The sequence below is a fragment of the Musca autumnalis genome, unplaced genomic scaffold (assembly GCF_047663935.1).
Source record: "Musca autumnalis isolate F117 unplaced genomic scaffold, ASM4766393v1 scaffold_5, whole genome shotgun sequence".
Lineage (NCBI taxonomy): Eukaryota > Metazoa > Arthropoda > Insecta > Diptera > Muscidae > Musca > Musca autumnalis.
Window position 1 is genome coordinate 41,703,784 of NW_027412088.1, and position 15,082 is coordinate 41,718,865.

Here is a 15,082-nt window from a genome sequence, read left to right on the forward strand (position 1 = left end):
GCCCCCAGATAAAGGCACCTCCCAATTTTCAATATTTTGAGGATTTTAGCTAAAAGTTTTAACCGAACTAGCAGTAATTTGATATTGTTACAGTAGTAACAAAACGTTCTCAATAAACATTTTCAAAATAGTTCCACTTTTTGGTATAACCGTACCCCTCGATTTTCGATATTTTGAGAATTTTAGATTTATTTCATGACCGAACTTGCTGTAATTTGACATTTGAAGCATCTATTGCGCACAAAACTTCTCCAAAAAAGGTGCCAATATAGGTCCGTGTTTTGGCATAGGCCCTATATAACGGTACCTCCAGATTTTCGGTATTTTCTGGGTTTTGGCAACATTTTTTGACGGAACTACCCGTGGGGGAAAAATGCTTGCACCAAAAAATGGTGGACAGGAAAGGAAACTTGTTAGTATTTAATTTTGGTTAAGAATATTTTAAATTGGAGGGTATAACAAGTTCGGCTCGGTCGAACTTCAAGATTTTGACTTGTTCAATATTTAAATGAAATTATAGTTTTTTTAGTTAATTTCACAGTAGATTTTTCACAAATATATGTATAATTTGAAAATTTTTTGTGTGGAATCTTTTGTAATACTTAAATGGAATAAACGTTATTTTAGGAATTAGTAGGCAAAAGTTCATTCATTCTCGCTAGAGGAAATTATTTGTAAGTACAAAGGTCGTAATCTTAGCAATGTAAACATAACCTTAGTTAAAGTACGTGGATAGAAATTCATAAATGGACTAAGACTTGTGAAGCGCCTGAAATCATATGAAATTATAAGCAAATAAACGCTTTAATTAAACGCTTTTGACACTTTTAGTGACCTTTTAAAAACATCGGTGGCACAATTTCTGCTAAGAAGAGCTGCTAATACCATTTTATGGTTCCAACTCCGATGCGTAAAAAATATGTTGCCTAGTCAGAGGCAGAAATTGTCCACTACGGTACTATGTTTTGCTTTTGTTTCCTCATAACTGTATCTACCTCCAACAAATTATTCCATAAAGATCACATAACGATAAGTCAGTCAGTTAGTTATCACCTAAAATACAAACATTATACAAATAAGCCAATTTTACGATCTCCTTTCTAATCTCGAACAATTTCTGTCTGGCAGGGCAAAAAAAAAACTCTCAATCTCTATACACATTTAAAAGTATAAAATTGTTATCTACTTTCTACAACATTCAAAATCAATTACATATAAACTATTGTGTGTGTAGTATAGGTGTGTCTGTGTGCGGTTTATGAGTTTCATTGTTGTGTTATCCTCTGGGAAAGGCCACTAGCACATTGTTTACTCTTCAACACCACCACCAACCCCACGACCATCATCATCAACAACACAACTCCCATTACAATTTATTCTTGCCATACCCAGCTGTCTGTCTGTCTATCAGGCTGTCCGTCTGTCCGTCCGCCTGTAAGAAGAAACTCCAAAAGCAAATATCTGAAATCATTCATTCATTTTTTCTGTGTGTGCGTCGTGTGTGCCTCCCTTTCTTTGTCTAGTATTTTCCAATTCCGTTTTGTTCTTTAATTTCTGGTCTTTGGGGCTCCTCGAATAAGAAATTTTTCCATGCTCGTGGGTGATGTTGTCCTGTCTTGTCTTATTACTTTTCACGTATTTCTTTGGCCTTTTGTTGTAGACCTTTTCGAATTTATTTTTCTTTTTTGGCGATGATAATTCGTTGTTGGGAGAACTTCGGGTACATTGGGGTCAGGTTGGGTTTTCCTTTTATTTTCGTTTTCCTTTTTTTTTTGCAATCATCTACAGAAGTTTGTGTTTGAGCGAGTGGGGGTGTGTGTGTGCGGGCATGTGCTTGGCTGAAATTATAAAAAAGTGTTTTTGTTGTGTAAAGGGATGTGAGTTTGAGTTGGCGGGCGAGGAAACTTTTGTTTGTTGTTATTCTTTTTTTATTGTGGGTGCAGGCGTGTGTGTGTTATCAATTGCTTTGCAAATAAGTTTGACATATTCATTCCGGTTTCCTGTAATATTCCAACCTCGCTTCCTTCAACTTCAACCCCAGTCCTGGGTGTACCCTCATTCATCGACATCATCAGTTGGCTTGTATTCTATCAGTCCTGCTGCCACTGCTTCTTCTTTCACCTCCTCGGTCTCCTGCTCTTACTCCTTCTCACCCTCCAAACATTTGTTCATTGCTGCTGCCATTGTGTTCTTATTCAGAAAGCAAACAAAACCCAAACAGAGTTCGTTTGTCAATTTCATTGTTGTTGTCATTTATGTTGATGTCGATGTAGATGGATTTTTACCGCTGTCGCTGCTTCAGTTTCAGCTGTTGTGTATTGCCAGGAGTTTTACGTGCTGTTGTCGTTCTTTGTTAGTAACTGGTGTTGGTTTGACTGTTCCCACTTGTCTTGAGGGAGCATATGACACACTCACCCACATTCGCAGATATTGCCAGAACACAAGCATGCACGCATATACAAACATACATTCATACGTATTTACATCAGGCTTGAGTATTGATTTGAATGGCAATGAAGATTACAAAATTTGTCTTATTTCTACTTTGAGAGCTCTTTTAAAATATTTGGAAATATCCGACCAAAAAAACAACATTTCCTACAAAAAGAGTGATTATAGAAGCAATTTTGTATATAAAAGGTTCTAAGAAGGACCTTTTCCTATTGAAAGGGTTCTAAGAAGAAACCTTTCCATTTGAAAGGGTTCTTAGAAGCACCCTTTCCATTTGAAAGTTTTCTAAGAAGGACGTTTTCCATTTGAAAGGGTTCTAGGAAGCATCTTTTCCATTTGAATAGGTTCTAAGATACACCCTTTCCATTTGAAAGAGTTCTAAGATGCACCCTTTTAATTTGAAAGGGTTCTAAGTAGCACCCTTTTCATTTGAAGGAGTTCTTAGAAGCACCCTTTCCAATTAAAAGGGTTCTTAGAAGCACCCTTTCCAATTGAAAGGGTTCTTAGAAGCACCCTTTCCAATTGAAAGGGTTCTTAGATGCACCCTTTCCAATTGAAAGGGTTCTTAGAAGCACCCTTTCCAATTGAAAGGGTTCTTAGAAGCACCATTTCCAATTGAAAGGGTTCTTAGAAGCACCCTTTCCATTTGAAAGGCTTCTTCGAAGCACCCTTTCCAATTGAAAGGGTTCTAGGAATCAGCCTTTCCATTTGAAAGGGTTCTAGGAATCAGCCTTTCCATTTGAAAAGTTTCTAAGTAGCACCCTTTCCATTTGAAAGGGTTCTAAGAAGCACCCTTTCCATTTGAAAGTGTTCTAAGAAGCACCCTTTCCATTTCAAAGGGTTCTAAGAAGCACCCTTTTCATTTGAATGTGTTCTAAGAAGCACCCTTTCCATTTGAAAGGGTTCTAAGAAGCACCCATTCCATTTGAAAGGCTTCTAAGAAGCACCCTTTCCATTTGAAAGGGTTCTAAGAAGCACCCTTTCCATTTGAAAGGGTTCTAAGAAGCACCCTTTCCATTTGAAAGGCTTCTAAGAAGCACCCTTTCCATTTGAAAGGCTTCTAAGAAGCACCCTTTCCATTTGAAAGGGTTCTAAGAAGCACCCTTTCCATTTGAAAGGGTTCTAAGAAGCACCCTTTCCATTTGAAAGGGTTCTAAGAAGCACCCTTCCAATTGGAAAGGGTTCTAAGAAGCACCCTTCCAATTGGAAAGGGTTCTAAGAAGCACTCTCCAATTGGAAAGGGTTCTAAGAAGCACCCTTCCAATTGGAAAGGGTTCTAAGAAGCACCCTTCCAATTGGAAAGGGTTCTAAGAAGCACTCTTTCCATTTGAAATGGTTCTAAGATGCACCCTTTCCGTTTGAAAGTGTTCTAAGAAGCACCCTTTCCATTTGAAAGGGTTCTAAGAAGCACTCTTTCCATTTGAAAGGGTTCTAAGAAGCACCCTTTCCAATTGAAAGTGTTCTAAGAAGCACCCTTTCCATTTGAAAGGGTTCTAAGAAGCACTCTTTCCATTTGAAAGGGTTCTAAGAAGCACCCTTTCCAATTGAAAGTGTTCTAAGAAGCACCCTTTCCATTTCAAAGGGTTCTAAGAAGCACCCTTCCAATTGGAAAGGGTTCTAAGAAGCGCCCTTTCCATTTGAAAGTGTTCTAAGAAGCACCCTTTCCATTTGAAAGGGTTCTAAGAAGCACCCTTCCAATTGGAAAGGGTTCTAAGAAGCACCCTTCCAATTGGAAAGGGTTCTAAGAAGTACCCTTTCCATTTGAAATGGTTCTAAGAAGCACCCTTTCCTTTGAAAGGGTTCTAAGAAGCACCCTTTCCTTTGAAAGGGTTCTAAGAAGCACCCTTTCCATTTGAAAGGGTTCTAAGAAGCACCCTGTCCATTTGAAATGATTCTAAGAAGCACCCTTTCCATTTGAAAGGGTTCTAAGAAGCACCCTTTCCATTTAAAATGGTTCTAAGAAGCACCCTTTCCATTTAAAATGGTTCTAGGAAGCACCCTTTCCATTTAAAATGGTTCTAGGAAGCACCCTTTCCATTTGAAAGGGTTCTAAGAAGCACCCTTTCCATTTGAAAGGGTTCTAAGAAGCACCCTTTCCATTTGAAAGGGTTCTAAGAAGCACCCTTTCCATTTGAAAGGGTTCTAAGAAGCACCCTTTCCATTTGAAAGGGTTCTAAGAAGCACCCTTTCCATTTGAAAGGGTTCTAAGAAGCACCCTTTCCACTTGAAAGGGTTCTAAGAAGCACCCTTCCAATTGGAAAGGGTTCTAAGAAGCACCCTTCCAATTGGAAAGGGTTCTAAGAAGCACCCTTTCCATTTGAAATGGTTCTAAGATGCACCCTTTCCGTTTGAAAGTGTTCTAAGAAGCACCCTTTCCATTTGAAAGGGTTCTAAGAAGCACTCTTTCCATTTGAAAGGGTTCTAAGAAGCACCCTTTCCAATTGAAAGTGTTCTAAGAAGCACCCTTTCCATTTCAAAGGGTTCTAAGAAGCACCCTTCCAATTGGAAAGGGTTCTAAGAAGCGCCCTTTCCATTTGAAAGTGTTCTAAGAAGCACCCTTTCCATTTGAAAGGGTTCTAAGAAGCACCCTTCCAATTGGAAAGGGTTCTAAGAAGCACCCTTCCAATTGGAAAGGGTTCTAAGAAGCACCCTTTCCATTTGAAATGGTTCTAAGATGCACCCTTTCCGTTTGAAAGTGTTCTAAGAAGCACCCTTTCCATTTGAAAGGGTTCTAAGAAGCACCCTTTCCATTTGAAAGGGTTCTAAAAAGCACCCTTTTCACTGAAAGGGTTCTAAAAAGCACCCTTTTCACTGAAAGGGTTCTAAGAAGCACCCTTTTCATTTGAAAGGGTTCTAAGAAGCACCCTTTCCATTTGAAAGGGTTCTAAGAAGCACCCTTTCCATTTGAAAGGGTTCTAAGAAGCACCCTTTCCATTTGAAAGGGTTCTAAGAAGCACCCTTTCCATTTGAAAGGGTTCTAAGAAGCACCCTTTCCATTTGAAAGGGTTCTAAGAAGCACCCTTTCCATTTGAAAGGGTTCTAAGAAGCACCCTTTCCATTTGAAAGGGTTCTAAGAAGCACCCTTTCTATTTGAAAGGGTTCTAAGAAGCACCCTTTCCTTTTAAAAGGGTTCTAAGAAGCACCCTTTCCATTTGAAAGGGTTCTAAGAAGCACCCTTTCCATTTGAAAGGGTTCTAAGAAGCACCCTTTCCATTTGAAAGGGTTCTAAGAAGCACCCTTTCCATTTGAAAGGGTTCTAAGAAGCACCCTTTCCATTTGAAAGGGTTCTAAGAAGCACCCTTTCCATTTGAAAGGGTTCTAAGAAGCACCCTTTCCATTTGAAAGGGTTCTAAGAAGCACCCCTCCATTTGAAAGGGTTCTAAGAAGCACCCTTTCCATTTGAAAGGGTTCTAAGAAGCACCCTTTCCATTTGAAATGGTTCTAAGAAGCACCCTTTCAATTTGAAAGGGTTCTAAGAAGCACCCTTTCCATTTGAAATGGTTCTAAGAAGCACCCTTACCATTTGAAAGGGTTCTAAGAAGCACCTTTTCCATTTGAAAGGGTTCTAAGAAGCACCCTTTCCATTTGAAAGGGTTCCAAGAAGCACCCTTTCCATTTGAAATGGTTCTAAGAAGCACACTTTCCATTTGAAAGGGTTCCAAGAAGCACCCTTTCCATTTAAAATGGTTCTAAGAAGCACCCTTTCCATTTGAAATGGTTCTAAGAAGCACCCTTTCCTTTTGAAATGGTTCTAAGAAGCACCCTTTCCATTTGAACGGGTTCTAAGAAGCACTCTTTCTATTTGAAAGGGTTCTAAGAAGCACCCTTTCCATTTGAAAGTGTTCTAAGAAGCACCTTTTCCATTTGAGAGTGTTCTAAGAAGGACCTTTTCCATTTAAAAGGATTCTAAATTTGAAAGGGTCTTAGAAGCACCCTTTCCATTTGAAAGGGTCTTAGAAGCACCTTTTCCATTTAAAAGGATTCTAAATTTGAAAGGGTCTTAGAAGCACCCTTTCCATTTGAAAGGGTCTTAGAAGCACCTTTTCCATTTGAAAGGGTCTTAGAAGCACCCTTTCCATTTGAAAGGGTTCTAAGAAGCAAATTTCCATTTGAAAGTATTCTAAGAAGCACCCTTTCCATTTGAAAGGGTTCTAAGAAGCACCCTTTCCATTTGAAAGGGTTCTAAGAAGCACCCTTTCCATTTGAAAGGGTTCTAAGAAGCACCCTTTCCATTTGAAAGGGTTCTAAGAAGCACCCTTTCCATTTGAAAGGGTTCTAAGAAGCACCCTTTCCATTTGAAAGGGTTTTAAGAAGCACCCTTTCCATTTGAAAGGGTTTTAAGAAGCACCCTTTCCATTTGAAAGGGTTCTAAGAAGCACCCTTTCCATTTGAAAGGGTTCTAAGAAGCACCCTTTCCATTTGAAAGGGTCTTAGAAGCACCTTTTCCATTTGAAAGGGTCTTAGAAGCACCCTTTCCATTTGAAAGGGTTCTAAGAAGCAAATTTCCATTTGAAAGTATTCTAAGAAGCACCCTTTTCATTTGAAAGGGTTCTAAGAAGCACCCTTTCCATTTAAAAGGGTTCTAAGAAGCACCCTTTCCATTTGAAAGGGTTCCAAGGAGCACCCTTTCCATTTGAAAGGGTTCTAAGAAGCACCCTTTCCATTTGAAAGGGTTCTAAGAAGCACCCTTTCCATTTGAAAGGGTTCTAAGAAGCACCCTTTCCATTTGAAAGGGTTCTAAGAAGCACCCTTTCCATTTGAAAGGGTTCTAAGAAGCACCCTTTTCATTTGAAACGGTTGTAAGAAGCACCCTTTCCATTTGAAAGGCTTCTTGAAAGTACCATTTCCATTTCAAACGATTCTAAGAAGCGCCCTTTCCATTTGAAGGGGTTCTAAGAAGCACCCTTTTCATTTAAAAAAAAGTTTTAAGAAGCACCCTTTCCATTCGGAAGGGTTCTAAAAAGCACCCTTACCATTTGAAAGGGTTCTAAGAAGCGCCCTTTTCATTTGAAAAGGTTCTTAGAGCACTCTTTCTATTTCTTGAGATCGGTTATAATTAATTGATGTTTTTTTCGTATGCCCATTTTTGAGTTATTGCCTTTTTGGTCGAATTACAATAACAACTTTTAAAATACAATTTGTCAACACTGTCATCCCCTTTTGTTTGTCAGTTTTGGTAGCCGTGATTCCATTCGATTCTCTCCCTATTCATTTTATATTTTTTTCACAGAATTAAATCCAAACGTAAATGCAGAAAATACAACAGCAACAAAAACAACAACGCGAAAAACTGAAAGAAAAAAATCAGCATTGTGAATTCGCGATTTTTTGTTCTGTTTTGTTCCGTATTTTTCCTCCAACCATATTTCTCTAATAACAATGCGAGAAAACCCCAACGGAAATTATTTGATTACCTCGTCAATACTATCATCGTCATCATGTAAATGCGAATGAATTCTGTTCTCGTGTGAGTATAGCGGAGAGTATTGATATTTGTCCTACCGCCATTATTGACGATATGTGTGGTGTTATAATACATGTTTGTTTGTATAAAGTTATGTACAATTGTTCGTGGCCCATAACGTACCCCCCATCAACAATCGCTGCTATCTATCCATCCATTCATTCGGTTACATTCACATTGTGATAAGGAGTAATGATGATGGGTTTATTTCCGTTTGGCGTATTTTTACACATTCTTCATACTTTTAATAAAATGAAAGGGATATTTTCCGGTAGTTCTGGACTAGATGTGAAAATAATTGCAATTGTTGTATTATTTGCAACCAAAAATGTGACAGATACGAGATGAATGGGACGCAATACATGTTGTTCAGTGACGATCGTGCAATAGCTAAGCAATTCCTGCTTATTGATTGTAGTAACGAACGCAACAATAAAACTGTAACACTCTGAATGGCACACTGTACTTGGGCTTATAGCAAACTATGAAAACCTTTTTTTAAGTTTTCTGCAAACACTGTTACTTGTTCGAATATTTGTCTAAAATAAATAGGCATAAAATTTTGGACATTGCATAGTAAGCAGATTTACCGGATATAAACAAACACTCTCTCTTCTTAGCTCCTACACTTTTCTATATATATTTTCATTTTTCTATATAATATTTTTCGACGCTTTACTAGGATGAACAAAACGACCAGAAGGTCGGTTAGCTGTCTAGTACTACCGCTACGCGTCCTTTAGCCTAGGACAATATTTTGTACTTCAAGCAATTCCTAAATCATAACCAATTTAAGAATCACTACTTCATCAACAGGTTCCAAGAAACGTTTTTTCAGTAACAGCTTCTAAGAAGCGTCCTTTCTCGTGCAGACCGATATCGCTTAACCTGTTGCTGATCATCAGTGTGGGTTCCGTAAGCTGCATAGCACGACAATAACGCTGCTCGCCATCTCCACACGTATTAGTCGAGGACTCAACCAGAGCCAGACGTGCGGTACAATAGTGATGGTAGCACTCAACTTATCAAAAGACTTTGATACTGTTAAGTACTCCACGCTGTTTTAGGACATTGAGCAAACTACCCTTAAGCCATGTTTTAAACATTGTATAACCAATAACATGTGTGAACGTCAGTCGTGTGTGGAATTCAGTAAGTGAAAGTGAAATAGTAAGGTCCCCAAGGTGGGGTGATATGTCCAAAACTGTTTTACCTTGGCCTCTCCTGTGTTCCACCCACCCGACGCACAGTGGTCGAAATCACTGATCTAGCGGCCCGAAATTAATAACTTGGAAACGAATGGAGATATCTTTCTGAAATTTTGCATAAACTCAGTCTGTGTCCGTGGGTAATAATGTGCTAAATATGAACAACATAAGCTAATATTTTGGTATAGCCCCCATATAACGGTACCTCCTGATATTCTGTATTTTGAAGATTTAAGCCATCCTTTCATTCCAAATTAGTTGTAATTTGGTACTTAGGGTTTCTAGTGATCACTAAACCTTTCCACAAAAAATTGTGGACATAAGTCCACGTTTGGGTATAGGCCCCTTTTAAGGTACCTTCCGATTTTTAGTATTTTGGGGGTTTAAAGGTACATTTTCTCACCAAATTAGGTGTAATTTGGTATTTGAGGTTCCCAGTGGACACAAACATTCTCCACCAAAAATTGTGGACATAGGTCAACCTTTTGATATTGTCCCCATATACGGGACCTCCCAATATACGGTATTGTTAGGATTTTGTCTACATTTTCAGACGAAATAAGCTGAATTTTGGCATAGGAGGTTCTCGTTGGTTATACATCTTCTCCACCAAATATTGTGAACATAGGTCTACATTTTGATATAGCCCCCATATAACTGTACCGACAGATTTTGGATATTTTGAGGATTTAAGCTATTTTTCAAGACCATTTATCAGCAAGATTTGCACCTATTTGCCACTAAATTGTGGTTATTCGGAATATAGGAAGTCCAATTTAATTATTTAAAAATAATTTGACTGGACCTCAGTGGACCTTGGTACTTACGCTCCATTCAACAAAAGTATATTGCACTAAAAACATAAATAAAAAATTATTTTTGAAAATTTATTGCTACATAACTATGTAACTTCAGACCCCAAAATTTTTTTATATTTAACTTACACCCTCCCCTATCAATAAAAAATAAACTTTGTTTAGTTTTGTTACGAATTTATTAAACAATTAAACAAACATGAAATCAGGTTTTTAGCAACAATTTTGTTAAAATCTGATGCATCAACATTTCTTGCACTTGACAGTTAATAGCTGAGTGAATATTTACAACAACAAAAAAGTGAAAACAAAATTTTAGTCAGGAGAGTGTCTGTAATCGATACAATGGAAAACATTTCCCAATTTTATACTTTGATCTTTTGACTTTCGCGCCGCTAGATCAATGATTTCGACCAGTGTGCGACGATGAGATCGTAACGTGTGCACATGATTGTATGATGATGTCAGATGATATGAAAGTCTGAACTGCTATTTAACTGGACTTCAGAGTTGAGCAGCGAGTTGAATGTAATGGTCGATGGTTGTAGAATTCAGACCAGCAACTACATCACGTCGTCACGCCCCAGCATGCCCCAGCTATCTGCGACAGTCTGAACAAGACTCTCGTGCTCTCTCTCATGCTCTCGTTGCATCTTCATGATCTGGAAAGAGAGGTCCAACGTTACTAAAGTTTTCACCTATCTGGCTTTTATACCAAATGACAGACGAACTGAACCAAAATAATTAATATTTAATTTTATATTTGACTACTGCCGGTATTTACCTGGTACTGATTGAGCGCATTGCTGGTCTTCTTGATTAATCTTTAATACACCAAATACAAGCAGAAGTATTTGTCTTTAAAGTAAAAACTTCAAAATATTATAATATATTACCATAAATTCCACATTTTGTATTAATTTAAAGCTCAGATGGTTCAGTTTCATTATCAAGCTCTCTCCTTGGAATATGTCCAACAGAAGCAGAAATATCTGACATTGAAATAAAATTGAACAAATTGGAAATTGGGATATCCCAGAGTCTTTTTCAACATCACAAGCATTTCACCAATTTTGGTAAAGCAATTGGGAACATGTCTTCATAGTTGAAACGCATCCAACAATAGCTGAGATACTCGTCAGTACCATTCAAATAAAAAACGGGAAAGTGGGATGTACGCCGACTTATTTTGCATCATAATAAAGGTGATATTTTCCTCATCCATTGACGGGCTTTCCTTTTGGAATAAGACTACTAAAAGCAGAGACATTCGCATAAGAATAAAACTTAGAATTTTTGGCCACATAGGTTTTTTGTCCATTCCGAATATTATCCGCCCATCACCAAATTCAATATGCTTCTTCCTTTCTGGAAGCCCTATTAACCACCAAAATATCGTGACGATCCTATGAAAATTGCGACTCGTAGCGTGATTAGAAAAAAATTGAAAAATTGGATGCATTACCGATTTTTGCGATATCTCCGTTATATGACTACCTACGCCAACCAATTTGCAGCAATGTAAAGAAAATCTTATCTTCTTCCATTGACGGGATTTCCTTTTGGAATACGCCTACTAGAAGCGGAGATATTCGCATATGAATAAAACGTTGAATGTTCTCCATATAAATTGTTTGTTCCATCCCGGCCCCCATCCCGGGAAGAGATAATTCCTTTTGGAGATAAAAGCCCTTGGTGAGTATATTGAGAATCCCAAAGGACAGATCCGCCGTGAGTCGAACTTCCTCGTTATGGCGTGATGAAGTTTTTGCTAGAGACCCTGTAATGCATCAGGAATTAGCGTTATATCTTTGTTCACTATTGTTTTAGCATATTTTTGAGATGACATGTCTGCAGTCAAATCGAATGAGGATTATTTTTGTAGAGCACTTCGACCTTCTAACTCGCGTCCTTCAATGTCCTTTTCGTCCTTTATATTAAGAGCCGCTTTAAAAGTACCACAAGATGACGTTTTTCAGCTTCGAAATGTTCTGCAAAAATGTCGCTCAGAAAATTTTAGATACGGCTCTCATTGAAAACTAATCGATCTTGTCGCGTTTTAATGGTCGTTTTGTGCATTTACCCAGTTTTTGTTCAGAAAAAGACTATATTTTGTTTTTTGTATATTCGTTACAAACGTACAAAAACACAGTTTTTTCTGAGCAAACAGGAGTAAATGTCAAAAATGACTATAAAAACGCGACAAAATCGATTAGTTGTCAATAAGAGCCGTACATACATTTTTCTGAGGGCCATTTTTGCAGAACATTTCGAAGCTGAAAAACGTCATCTTGTGGTACTTTTATAGCGACTCTTAAAATTAAGGACGAAAAGGACATTGAAGGAAGCGAGTAAGAAGGTCGAAGTGTCTACGAAAATAATCCTCATTCGAGTCGACTGAAGACATGTCATCTCAAAAATAAGCTAAAGCAACAGTGAACAAAGATAGGAAGTTCGACTCACGGCGGATCTGTCCTTCGGTGTTCTTAATATACTCACCAAGGCCTCTTCCCCAAGGGGAATTTTCCGTGTCCCACACTTTCACCTCCATTTTGTTGCACAGTGTTATCCGACCAGCACCAACATCAATAGGCTTCTTTCTTTGTGAGACTCCCATCAACCCTCAACATTTCGTGATGATCCCATTAAAATTCAGACCTGTAGCGTGATTTAAAAAAAGGAAAATGGGATGAATTACCGACTATTGCGATATTTCCGTTATTTGGCCACCAACTTTGCACCAACCTACTTCGCATCATTGCAAAGATGGGATTTTCTACTTTCATAGTCAGGCTTTGCTCTTGGAAGGTCCCCAACCCAAACTCTGATATTCGTCATTATAATTGAAATCGTAAAAATGAAAGTTAGATTTCATTAGCGACTATTGTCATATCTTCGTTGTTTGAATAAAGCGTTGACGTTTTCTCAAAATAAATTTTTTGTCCATTCCGGCCCCTGAATATTATCTGGCCATCACCAAAATACGTAGTCTTCTTCCCATCCGGGACCCTGATTATCCACCGAAATTTCGTGATGATCCGATCAAAATTGCGACCTGTAGCGTGATTTCAAAAAGCGGAGAAATGGGATGTGTTACTGACTATTTCGATATCTTCGTTATTTGGCCACCTACGCTAACTTAATTTGCATCATGGTAAAGATGGGATTTTCTACTTCCATAGTCAGATTTTGGTTTTGGAAGGTCCCCAACCAAAACTGTGATATTCGTCATTATTATTAAAATCGCAAAAATAAAAAGTTGGGTTCTATTAGCGGCTATTGCGATTTCTTCGTTGATTGACCACCTACGACAACCTACATCGTTACAAAGGTGATATTTTCTACTTTCATTAGCAGGTTTTGCTTTTGATATACCCCATATAGTAGCGGAGATATTAGCTTTGAAATAAAATGTTGACTTTTTCTCCAAATAAGTTTTTTGACCATTTCGACCACTGAATATTATCCGACCATTACCAAAATCAGTAGGCTTCTTCAACTTCGGGACCTTTATCGACACCCAAATTTTGGTGAGTACAAGGTTTAGATGGACAGACGGACGGACGGACACACATAGCCGTACGACCATTATTTCGATGCTTTACAAACTTTTTGGGCAAAACCAACTTATAATACCCTCCTCACATAGTGGTGTAGTTATAACTAGGACCAGATAACTAGGACCAGAAAAACAAACATACTGTTACAAAAATAACAACGGGTCACAATGAGTGGGACAATATATCATAACATATGTGGAAATTCAGATATGGACAAAACAAGGGACCTGATATTAATGAGTAAAAGTGGCATCAGAAAACTGACAGCCATCCTTACAGAACACATAGGGATAGAAGCGCGCTTGAACAAAATAGGTTGAGCAAAAAACAGTGAACTCAAAGCATGCGTGGAGGGCGACGAAATGGTGGCACAGTATCTCTGTCATTGTCCAGTCGTCGCGACCCTAAGAACCCAACTCCTGGAAATAGAAGAACTCAATCAAATTAATTCAAAGGAATTCAAAAATTTTAGGGATTTCATCAAGGGCACAGAATTTCTAAAATGACGTATTTAATAATATAATTTAAATATAACCTCCTCCAGTTTCCAGACTAAAGCACACAACAGACTTAAGTGCATGTCCATATGGAAATGCGACGATTCATGTATTACGCCTCTTTTCAACCTAACCTTCTTCTTCTTTTCCGCTTAACTATATGAAGAGCATAGGGGATCTACAAACATCCTCCTGGATGATCTGTCAATTGCTATTGCGATTATTTCGTTCCATGGTTACTCCTTTTACTGGAGTTTTTAGGCATTTTTTTCCTGCTTACTTGAGGATTCCATTTTATGGTGGTTGTTATTGGATCAGTATTGCACCTTTGGTAGAGATCGGCATTGCGTATAACATTTGGCAATCAAATTTTCAATATGTATCGAAGACATCGATTTGTAAGGCTGCTGTTGTCATTAAGGTTTCGCACCTTAAAACGTTCGATTTTAGTTTATTTATTTATTTATTTATTTATTTATTTATTTATTTATTTATTTATTTATTTATTTATTTATTTATTTATTTATTTATTTATTTATTTATTTATTTATTTATTTATTTATTTATTTATTTATTTATTTATTTATTTATTTATTTATTTATTTATTTATTTATTTATTTATTTATTTATTTATTTATTTATTTATTTATTTATTTATTTATTTATTTATTTATTTATTTATTTATTTATTTATTTATTTATTTATTTATTTATTTATTTATTTATTTATTTATTTATTTATTTATTTATTTATTTATTTATTTATTTATTTATTTATTTATTTATTTATTTATTTATTTATTTATTTATTTATTTATTTATTTATTTATTTATTTATTTATTTATTTATTTATTTATTTATTTATTTATTTATTTATTTATTTATTTATTTATTTATTTATTTATTTATTTATTTATTTATTTATTTATTTATTTATTTATTTATTTATTTATTTATTTATTTATTTATTTATTTATTTATTTATTTATTTATTTATTTATTTATTTATTTATTTATTTATTTATTTATTTATTTATTTATTTATTTATTTATTTATTTATTTATTTATTTATTTATTTATTTAT